This window comes from Heterodontus francisci, chromosome 37 (assembly GCF_036365525.1).
Source record: "Heterodontus francisci isolate sHetFra1 chromosome 37, sHetFra1.hap1, whole genome shotgun sequence".
Taxonomy (NCBI): Eukaryota; Metazoa; Chordata; class Chondrichthyes; order Heterodontiformes; family Heterodontidae; genus Heterodontus; species Heterodontus francisci.
Window position 1 is genome coordinate 13,489,894 of NC_090407.1, and position 12,097 is coordinate 13,501,990.

The 12,097-nt window shown below is 41.6% G+C and overlaps 1 protein-coding gene across 11 annotated transcripts in view; it reads left to right on the forward strand.

Annotated features, from left to right (window-relative positions):
- The window catches only part of prdm16 (PR domain containing 16), a 769,749-nt gene that overhangs the window by 109,876 nt on the left and 647,776 nt on the right, over positions 1–12,097 (forward strand). The gene's annotated exons all lie outside the window — the stretch shown is intronic.

The following is a 12,097-nucleotide window of genomic DNA, read 5'->3' on the forward strand; positions in this document are numbered from 1 at the left end:
CATTGACTTCTGTACCTACATTTACAATAGGCACTCCTGGCAGGCCAGGTTCTGCCTAAAAGCAAGTCTCAAGTTTACCCCAAACTGGATTTATTATATTTATAATACGTTAAATTCAATATTTTTGAATCAATCTGTATTACCCTGTGAAAAACATGTAATGTTTAGTCAGTACAAGTGTATATTTACAGAACTATATCTTCACAGTTTTCTTGCATATTCTATTATAATTCAGATTTGATGCAGATTCTTCACTAACTATATCAGGATAGTTGAGGGAGTGTACCGAAGATAGTTATTTCCTATTCGAATGAACTGTGACTGAGTGTCTGTGTGGCTCTTCAGAATTAATCGACGTGCATGAGTTAGCACTGGTCCCCCAGGGTAATGTTACATTATAATTACTGTCAGGACCCAAAATGAATCTTCACAACATCCTTATTGCAGACTAACAGTTCAACAGCACTTGTTTTGTCTTCTTGCTTAACAACAATCTATTAAGGATGACAGGGAATGATGTTCAATTCGGAATGCATAATTAATTGAAGATCACTCCATAGTTGTTTAGAGATAAGAAAGTGGTGGTGGGGGATAGTAGGGCTGTTCATGTGAGCAAGTCCTCGAATGAAAGTGTCAGCCATGTATCCAAAGCATTGATTCTAAAACATAAATTTGGTTAAAAATGCCAAGCTTCATATATTACTCACCATCAAAGTGCCATTAATGTGCTCTTTCTTTTTTTCCCGCCTAGCTCTGTTTATCCCTATCCTTACTTCACTCTTATATTTCTTCTCTCTTTACAGCCCACCTGCCTGTGGAATTTGTAAGTTTTCTCTTGCTCTCCCTCGCTGGCAAACAAAAAAAAAACACAATGGAGGAGGAGGTATCCAGCATTCAAATCAGCAGTGAAAATCCTCTATAGATGATAATTGAGGCCCCTAATCCAGCCCAAAATAGTTTTAATAGCGTGTTTTTGCTATTGCTATGAATGCTGATAGTCCCTTCTCCATAGCATTCTCTACCTTTCTCTCCAGCAAAAGAATGAAGAAAAATATTTGGGAACTAGCAGCATAGTGAGACTTCTGTTTAATCACCAGGATGGCAAACCTCAGCTCCGATTGTTAGTCTGTGTTTGTGGAGGCACAGTGGGGGTGGTGGAATATTGGACAAGAAGTGTATTAGGTCCAACCACCATGGTCAAATTGCTCACACCCCATACTTGTCATCACGCATGGAGAATGACCAAATGGGTGAGGTTTTGGCAGATCAAATGTCCATGAAACCCAAGACAGCATCTTCAGGAAAGGAGACAATTGTGGTGAGGGTGGGGGTGAGGTTTTCACATTTTCATAAATTTCATAAAAATAATACCATCATACAGAAACCTTGGGCATTTTTTGATCTGAGTATAATATGTATGGGCTACATTGATAACACAGTACTGGCTATTCTGATCGACGCCTAACAGCCTGTTAAAAATTTCACAAAGAATTTATTAGTTTGTAACTTCAGCCAAGAATCACATGGGGTGGGGAGTTCAGCTTGTCTTATGAAGATCCTCTTAAATCCTTGAAAGATCTAGTAAAAAATAAATTCTGTCCCATTAAATGAAAAGCTCTTCCATGTGTTTTTGGAATAATTTTTTGATGATTGTGATCAGATTACGTTCTTTGCTGGGTTTCTTTCTTTTTGCCTGAAACTTGATATTATACATTTACTTCCTCCTTTTTCTGCCCATTTTCTCCCCTATCCTCAAGGTGTTGGCCAGAATATGATTCCACAGAATTATGTGCCCTCCAGCACTTCAGTCAAGTAACGATGCTTCACGGGTGAGCCTAGATAGTCTGTCAGCAAGGCTGTTTGACCGTGTACGGGGCATCATAGCCAAGTACAGTCAACTTGTGTCCATGCATACATACAACAGGCATACACCACACTCAATCAGCAGGGGTACTCGTTAGCAATCAGGAATGGGAACTCTGGCTGACTTTTCCCCTCCCTAATCCAGAAGTACTGGGGCTAATTGTAATGTTATAAATTACTTAAAGAAAAAAATTGAAAGGGGAGATAAACTTCATACCATTGATTAGGAAATTATACAGAGCCTATCTGAACACAGGGATGTTGTGTATTGACAAGTTAATAATACCCTGACCAGACTGCAATGTGTTCAATTTTGGTCACAAAATCATTAAGGAAACAGCAAAGCAATAGAGGTAATGTAAAGAAAAGTTACAAAGCTGATCCTGACCATGGAAGGTTGGGTTACAAGGAGAATCTGGGCTCCTTAGTCTGGAAAGGAGGTGGCTAAGCAGAGACCTTAAGAAGTTCACAAGACCTTAAATTTTACAGATAAGGTTAATCCACAGCACTACATTAAAGTATGTCAGCATCTTCTTTGGCCTCCTTATCTCGAGAGACAATGGATACGTGCCTGGAGGTGGTCAGTGGTTTGTGAAGCAGCGCCTGGAGTGGCTATAAAGGCCAATTCTGGAGTGACAGGTTCTTCCACAGGTGCTGCAGAGAAATTTGTTTGTCGCGGCTGTTGCACAGTTGGCTCTCCCCTTGCGCCTCTGTCTTTTTTCCTGCCAACTACCAAGTCTCTTCAACTCGCCACATTTTAGCCCCCTCTTTATGGCTGCCCGCCAGCTCTGGCGAACGCTGGCAACTGACTCCCACGACTTGTGATCAATGTCACAGGACTTCATGTCGCGTTTGCAGACGTCTTTAAAGCGGAGACATGGACGGCCGGTGGGTCTGATACCAGTGGCGAGCTCGCTGTACAATGTGTCTTTGGGGATCCTGCCATCTTCCATGCGGCTCACATGGCCAAGCCATCTCAAGCGCCACTGACTCAGTAGTGTGTACAAGCTGGGGATGTTGGCCGCCTCGAGGACTTCTGTGTTGGAGATACGGTCCTGCCACCTGATGCCAAGTAATCTCTGGAGGCAGCGAAGATGGAATGAATTGAGACGTCGCTCTTGGCTGACATACGTTGTCCAGGCCTCGCTGCCATAGAGCAAGGTACTGAGGACACAGGCCTGATACACTCGGACTTTTGTGTTCCGTGTCAGTGCGCCATTTTCCCACACTCTCTTGGCCAGTCTGGACATAGCAGTGGAAGCCTTTCCCATGCGCTTGTTGATTTCTGCATCTAGAGACAGGTTACTGGTGATAGTTGAGCCTAGGTAGGTGAACTCTTGAACCACTTCCAGAGCGTGGTCGCCAATATTGATGGATGGAGCATTTATGACGTCCTGCCCCATGATCATTTTCTTGAGGCTGATGGTTAGGCCAAATTCATTGCAGGCAGCCGCAAACCTGTCGATGAGACTCTGCAGACACTCTTCAGTGTGAGATGTTAAAGCAGCATCGTCAGCAAAGAGGAGTTCCCTGATGAGGACTTTCCGTACTTTGGACTTCGCTCTTAGACGGGCAAGGTTGAACAACCTGCCCCCTGATCTTGTGTGGAGGAAAATTCCTTCTTCAGAGGACTTGAACGCATGTGAAAGCAGCAGGGAGAAGAAAATCCCAAAAAGTGTGGGTGCGAGAACACAGCCCTGTTTCACGCCACTCAGGATAGGAAAGGGCTTTGATGAGGAGCCACCATGTTGAATTGTGCCTTTCATATTGTCATGGAATGAGGTGATGATACTTAGTAGCTTTGGTGGGCATCCAATCTTTTCTAGTAGTCTGAAGAGACCACGTCTGCTGACGAGGTCAAAGGCTTTGGTGAGATCAATGAAAGCAATGTAGAGGGGCATCTGTTGTTCACGGCATTTCTCCTGTATCTGACGAAGGGAGAACAGCATGTGAACGGTCGATCTCTCTGCACGAAAGCCACACTGTGCCTCAGGGTAGACGCGCTCGGCCAGCTTCTGGAGCCTGTTCAGAGCGTGCCTGTGCTGGGACGAGGGAGCAGTACCCCAGGACATGCGCGATGCCAATATCATCACCCTCTATAAAAACAAAGGTGACCGCGGTGACTGCAACAACTACCGTGGAATCTCCCTGCTCAGCATAGTGGGGAAAGTCTTTGCTATGTCAGCATAGTACAAGAAAAAGATACCAGCTAAAACGAGTGAAAGGACAATTTAGGGTTGATGTCAGGAAGAACTTTCCACAAAGGGTGGCCAATACTTGGAAACGTCTTCTCGGTAGGGTAATGGCAATGAAACTTGAGATTTATTTTGGAAAGCTAGATGACATAATGGTGGGGCGAGGGTGGTGATAGTAATTTAAAAAAAATTTTTGATGTGCAAGTTAAAACTAACTGCATGGTTTCCCTCATCTGTATTTATCTTGCAATCTTGACTTTGATCTCAGTTGATTGCTCTTTGGCTCAGGCATCAAATCGTAAGGTGTCAACATACAAACTGTTCAATGCTCAGAACGGATATTGGCAAGCTGAAACCACAATAAATAACATAGCGAACAATTAAAAGGCCATTTAACAATTCAGCCTATTCCTTCAGCAGATTGGATACAACTTTATCTAATGTGGACCTTACCTTTAATCTCCAGAGAAAAGTTTCTTCCTGCCAAAAAAATAAATCAAGCAAACTCTTAAATCTTGTCCAATCTTTTGTGCTACATTATTGTCACCTGATTAACTGTCTTCCCTGACAGCTTAGCAGTCCACATGTTCCACAAACCATTTGAGCAGCTCTACTTGTGCTTACTTTCATGTGTTGGAAAATTGCACATGTCACTCCATTATTTAAGAATAGTGAGAAAAGAAACCAGGGAATTATAAACCCTTTAGCTTCATTTCTGTTGTCAGGAAATCGCTAGAGTCTATAATTAAGGATAGAGTGACTGAACACCTTGAAAATTTTCAGCTGATCAGAGACAGTCAGCATGGATTTGTAAAGAGTGGGTCATGTCTGACAAACCTGATCGAATTTTTTGAAGAGGAGCCTAAAGTAATGGACAGGGGGATGTTACTTATATGGATCTCCAGAAGGCATTTGATAATGTCCCTCATGAGAGACAGTTAGCTAAAGTTGAAGCTCGTGCAATTGAAGGAAAATTATTGACCTGGTTAGGAAATTCTCTGAGTGGCAGGAGACAGAAGTAGCGATTGGTAGAATGTGACTAGTGGTGTCCTGCAAGGATATGTGCTGTGGCCTCAAATATTCACCGTACTTATTAACGACTTAAATGATGGGATAGAGAAGCACATATCCAAGTTTGCCAATGACACAAATATAGGTGGCATTGTAAGCAGTATAGACGGAAGCATAAAATTATAAAGAGATATTGATAAATTAAGTAACTGGGCAGGCAAATGGATTTCAATGTAGGAAAATCTGAGGTCATCCAATTCGGACCTCAAAATGATAGAACAGAATACTTTCTAAATGGTGAAAAGCTAGAAACAGAGGAGGTCCAAAGGGACCTGGGAGGGGGGAGGGGGGAGGGGGGGGGTCCATGTTCATAGATCATTAAAATGTCATGAACAGGTGCAGAAAATAATCAAAAAACTAATGGGATTCTGGCCTTTATATCTAGAGATCTGGAATACAAGAGGATTGTTTTAAGGCTCCAGCTATAGAAACTCCTAGATGGATCCCATCTGAAGTACTGAGACATTCTAGGCACCACGCCTTAGTAAGGATGCATTGGCCTTGGAGGGAGTGCAACTTAAATATACCAGTGTGACACCTGTACTCCAAGGTTTAAATAATGAGACAGTTACACAAACTAGGTTTATATTCCCTGGAATTTAGATGGTTAAAGGGTGATTTTATTGAAGTTTTTAAGATGTGAGGGGGAACTGATAAGTAGGTAAAGAGAAACTATTTTTGCTGGTTGGGGAGTCTAGGACTGGGGCATAGTCTAAAAATTAGACACAGACCTTTCAGGAGTGAAATTAGGAAACACTTTTATAAGCAAAGGATAGTAAATGCAAGATCAATTGTTAATTTTAAATTTGGGTTTGATAGATTTTTGTTAACCAAAGGCATTAAGGGATATGGGTCAAAGGCAGGTATATGGAGTTAGATCACAGATCAGCCATGATCTCTGTTAATGCGCTGGAACAGGCTCGAGGGACTAAATGGCCTATTCCTGTTCTTATGTTATATTAACTGCCACTTTAAGAAAACAAATATGAGGAGAATTGACCCATCATGGTTTGCTCATTAAAAGACAAAGGTTAATCATTGTTACTGTTCGAAGGTTAGAAATACTGGTCCCAAAATGTTCAATCTTCCTTCTGTTGAGAAATTCTTGATGGACTCAGTGCAGATATCATGTGCAGACTTGTACAGTGCTCCCATCCAGCCAAATCTTTAGAACATTGTTTAGTTTGGTCACCAACAAATAAGTGAATCATTTGGATTATGGAAGTCTGGAGAGAAGAGTCACAAGGCTGATCCCATGTGGCAGAAGATTGAGTTGTTAGAAAATTGGAAAACTGGACCTTTCTAGCCTTGAACGATGATGACTGAGGGGATCTTATGGAATACACAAAATATTAAATTGTATAGACCAGGTGGATCTGAATACTACTTCAAGGTAAGCCAAGTCACGAGGCATAAATTAAAACTGGTGAAATGACAATTTAGGGCACACTTTTTGCAAAGTGTGATTAACAATTGGAGGTGTCTAGTGAGTACAATAGTATTGGTGAAAACAGATTCATTCATTATCCAAATTAGATGTGTAGTGGAAGGGTTGTAGGGTTTCTTTTCTCAAGATGGGTGAACTAAGATGGGCCAAATGGCTTTCTTTATTCATCTTGTATCCATTCTTTTGATATTTCCTACTATTTCCTCATTCTAATTCATTCTTCCCAAGATTACAGAGCTTTTATATTGAATACAGTAACTGAACATTCTGGGACTTGGATAGGCAAAGTTGAGTTATCATTCACAGCAAAATTCAGTAAGCTAGAATTTTTCAACATTTGACTGAATGGTTACCACCAATTGCTTTTGTATGAAGTGATAAATTCGGGCTTGATTTTTTTGCTCCTTCCTCCAGCCTCCTGCTCGGTTCTTGGTAAGCGTTTATAAACAGGATGCAATTAATGCATTACGTTGACATAGTTTGACAGTAAGACAATGCAAGCTCCTGGTTCCAGGGTACTTACAATCTAAATTTTCATTGTATTTTAAGCATTCTCGAAGTTCAGTAATTAGGGTATTCCCTTTTGCGGAAGTGCTGTAGGCAGGGATTAATATGTCAATGTGTAACGAGTAGTACTGAACTAGCCCCACTTCCTCAGATAGTACCAACTACAGAACATGCACTGTGCTCACTGCTTCTCAGAAGAAACTACATGTGTGCTGCTTGGGTGAAGTTCAGTGCTACTCTTGAAATAAAATATGGCTTGAGCTGGAAAAAGTACTTGAGGATAAAGCCTGGCTCTGGTATAAAATTAAAACCCGACCCGGGCCCAACCCAACCACAGCAACCTGAACCCGACCCGGGCCCGAGTCCTTCAATTTTTTTTCATGCCTGACCCGACCCGAAAATATCAAACACCAGCCCGAAAATATCAAATATGTTATTAATACAGAAAAATAAAATCACATCAAAATGTGGATTAAAAAGAAAACAATACAAAACAAAACCCGACCACAGCCAACCCGAACCCAACCCGACCCTGGCCCGAATGCTGGACACCGAATATAAACCCGACCCGACACGATCCCGACACATGTAGTTGGGTTTGGTCGGGTTCAGGGCGGGTAGCCAGGCTTTACTTGAGGTGTGGTTCTGGCCTGAGGTATGAAGCACCTTGGAGTGCTTTGTTATGTTAAAGGTGTTGTTGAGGTGTTAGATTTTGCTTTCTGGTCACTGAAAGCAAACTTTCTGGTTTGAAGTGACTGAGGAACAACTAACCAGTCATTTTTGACCATTGAAATGTGAACAGCACAGGTCCAGTTTCTGATTACATTTGTCCCCTATGTGCAGACAGCCTCATTTAGTTTGGGCTGGCCTGTTTCAACATGGGTAGGTTTGTTTTATTAATACCTTTTAAATACCATCCCTTGTCCTGGTTTTGAATTGGAAACCGGTTGTATAGTCTGGAAGTAACCAGAAAATATGCAAGTCCAGCCCCACCTGTTTGATAGTGGGAAGGACTGTTATGGAATGTCTTTGTTAGATTTCTACCTGATGTTGGAATTGCCAACTTTGTTCTGTAATCCCAGCTGTGATCATCATTTGGAGATTGTTGGTAAATTGCATGTTGCCCACATAAGTCATTGTATTCCAAAGTAATCACGGTATGTTTGTGTATTCAACAAACAGTGTGTTCACTTCTAGGCACTGCATCTCAGGAAGATATATTTATGCCTTGGAGGGGGTGCAGCACAGATTCACCAGAATGATAACAGGGCCAAAATTATGAGGAGAGGTTAAATAGTACTAACTTCGATTCCCTTGAGTTTAAAACATTAAGGTGATATAATCAAGGTGGTTAAAATTATAGAAGGATTCAATAGGATAGACAAAAAGAAAATATTTTCCCTGGTTGTACTCCCTTTTGCTGGATTCCCCAATTTTAAGATTAGAGTTAAGCCATTCAGCAGTAAAATCAGGAAGTACTTCTTTACACAGAGGATAATGTAAATCTGGAATGCTGTCCCCCAGAAGACTGTGGTTGTTGGGTCAATTGAAACTATCAAGACTGAGATAGACAGATTTTTGTTAGATAAGGGTATCAAGGGATATGGAGCAAGGGTGGATAAATGGGGTTAAGGTGAAATCTTATTGAATGGTGTAACAGGCTGAATGCCATAGTCCTACTCCCATGTTTCATTATTTCTGTCAGTTAGTTTACTTAGCAGCACTCTCACCTGAACCAGAAGAGAGAAGCAGAGTTAACATTTCAGCTGCTTCTCTCTCCACAGATGCTGCCTGACCTGCTGAGTATTTCCAGCACTTTCTGTTTTTATTTCAGATTTCCAGCATCCGCAGTATTTTGCTTTTATATAACCTCTCCAGTAATGGATATCTCAATGGCGGTTTCAAAACTATTCAAGTCAGGGCTTCAAGTGAAGACATTGATCCAAGTAATGGAAATTTCAAGCAGTGTGGAAATATTTTCTGAACTTCTGAATCCTTAACTCTCTCTGATGATTTATTTTTATGATTTTATTTCTAATTATCTCTTCCTGTCCTGAATGTTTTTTGTAGACACCAACTGCCCTTCATTATCTCACCTAATCTTCATGCACAAGCCTACACAGTGACTATCAGCAGGCTGTTGGATCATTGGAGACATCATGAACAAGCCTGATGCTTTCTTCAGTCAGGGTTGAGGCAGGGGCACATTCCAGCAATGGTCATTGGGTAACAATTGGAACGGCAAGCTCTGGTTGTATTATTTATTTTCTTTCCCCTAACCCCCTTCCTCCTTCCCCCACTCCAGCACAGGCTATTGAGATAAATTGTATTATCCTCATGGCCAACCCAGTTGACAGCTAAGTCAGAGATCAAGGATTGGTCTGTATGTTTCAATATCACACTACACAGTGTAGGTGCCCCTAGCTTCAGGGAAGCTCCCACCATTTAGGTGGCACGATACATGTGCTAAATACTATATGAAAATGATAACATTGGTTGCACTGGGCACAGTTGTGATGTTAAGGTTATGTGACATTGGAGAAAATAATATTCTATCCGATTGTAATACTTTAGCTGAGAATGGTGCCATAATGTGACAGGTGTTGTTGTATGAGTGGATTCCTAGTCTCAATCTTAAGGCAGAATCATAATGTTCAGAAAATTAAATACAGGAAGCGCCTGAATTTCTTTTATGGGGTCCCCATAAGCAACACAAAGTTGAAAAATTACCTTATTGAATGTAATGAAAATAGACAACTTGTCCCATCAAGTCTGTGCTGGTGTCTTTCTTCACCACCACCTTCACAAGAACAATTAGGGATGGGCAGCAAATGTTGGCCTTGCCAGTGATGCCCATATCCCAAGAATGAATTTTTTTAAAAAGACACACCGATTTAAACTCTACCTGCTCACCACCCATATTCTTTATTATTTCTTTTTCAAGCATCTATCTAATTCCCTCTTGATGCATGAATGAGCTCTATTTGGTTTGTGTCCAAGAATCCTAACTGCCTCTGTGCCTTTAACTTGTCCTTTTTAGTTTTTTAAAGATGTCTGCAAACATAGTGTTGCCATCTCTTTAATTGTGTTCATCACTAAACATACTGGAGCATATGTTCCTCCAATTGCACTTGGGTGTAAAGGATCACTTGGATGTGAGAAGGAATTGGGCAGGTTTGCATCACATGCCTGTAACTCAGTTTTCTACAGTCCTTTACACTGAATACAATAAGAGGCAAACCCATCCTGTTCACATTCAAAGTCTCTAAATTAAGATAATTGTTCAAAAATGACAGCAATAATTTACTGCATAACTGGTATTGGCTCTGTTAACCCTAACTCTAACACTGTGGAACCCGTGCAGTTGCATGGGATCGCAAGCCAGTCAGGCGCCCTGGGCTGATTTGTTTAATGATGTCAACATTATCCATGTAGGGATCCCAAACTAAACCGTTGTACATGGCCCCCACAAGGCAAAAGCTGCACCTCTATGCAGTAGTGCAAAAATTCTCTGTGCCCCCAAGTCAATTTGAAGGCTGGTTTTCAGAGGAGGCTGTTCCAAGGACTCCCTAGTGGTTCCTCTTTCACTCATCTTCAAAAAATAGGAGCTATTAAATACTCAACAATATCCAAGGGATTGGATGAACAGTGCAATCTGACTGCCTTTAGCAGGCCCTCTCCCAAACAGCTCCTTGACCTATAACCCGTGAATGTTGAAAAGACTGAGACCCACTGCAAATCTAATTAACTAGAGTAAATATGCCAGCATTTTTTTGTGTTAACTTTTCTTTTCCTTATTTAAGTGCCTCTATCCACACATACCATCCCCCACCCACCCCTTTCATCTGACAAGGTTGGTTGATGTCTCTTCACTGCTAGTCTGGCTACCCATGAAGGGGGAGGATGGGATAGTCCACTGACTTACCATTCCATGGGCTAAGTGCACTGCATCTGGGGTGATGTTTTAATGTGTAAACAAGTTACATTTTTCCACTTATTCCATGCGATTCAGACGCTCAGGCTGTACATTTTATTAAACTTCTCTATCTAGATAGTGAGGCTTTACATGTTGATTCACTTTCTGGCCCATGTTACTAATGTGCCCCTGCCTCAACCCTGACAGCAGTAATAAGGGACAGAGCATCTTAGCTAGTCAACATCAGGAGACCATGTGATCCAGCAGAACCCATGATCTGTCACAACAGAGACTTTCTTTTAAGATAGAATATTCTTGCTGTGAAAATATGTAAAGGCAAGTACTCAACTATGGTCAACCCAGAGCACTGAACATTCTGAGATTATCAACTTGAGATAGTTTAGCTGTGGGGCAATTCAGAACTGGTATGAGTGTGACATTCAGAAGTGCCATAGTGCTTTTAAAATTTATTTAGTCATTCTCTGGATTGGGCCAGAATTTATTGCCCATCCCTAGTTGCCCTTGAGAAGCTGGTGGTGAGCCAACACCAGTGTACCAGCCAGTTAATGCAGTATTATACCAATTGGTACAACTGCTCACGACTGCCCAGGTGGTCGTGCCTTCCAGCTGATTGGTACTACTGGCTATTGATAATGACAATTGCAATATTATGCCACTATACAGTTAATAAACCTATTTGACTATGTCTCTATCTCTGTGCTCAGGGAGCCATTTTCTCAGTTAAATAAGGCCTCTCTCATCCTGGTAATCGTTTTCTGTTGATAGCCAATCATTAATCAATCCATGAGCTACTGTTGTGCCACATGGGGATGTAGGTCTAAAGTTCCTCGATCCCATCAATCCCAAACCACAGAGACTGCAGTTCACTTTACCACTGCCTCAGCATCCTATTTGACCCTGAATTGAGCTTCTGAGCCCATATTCTCTCCATCACCACTTCCACCTCCTTAATATTGCTTGTCCCCACCCCTGCCGCAGCTCCTCTATTGGTGTAACCCTCATCTATGCTTTCGTTACCTCAATCACCAACTATTTCAATGCTCTTCTGGCCAGCCTCCCATCTTCCATGGATGGAGA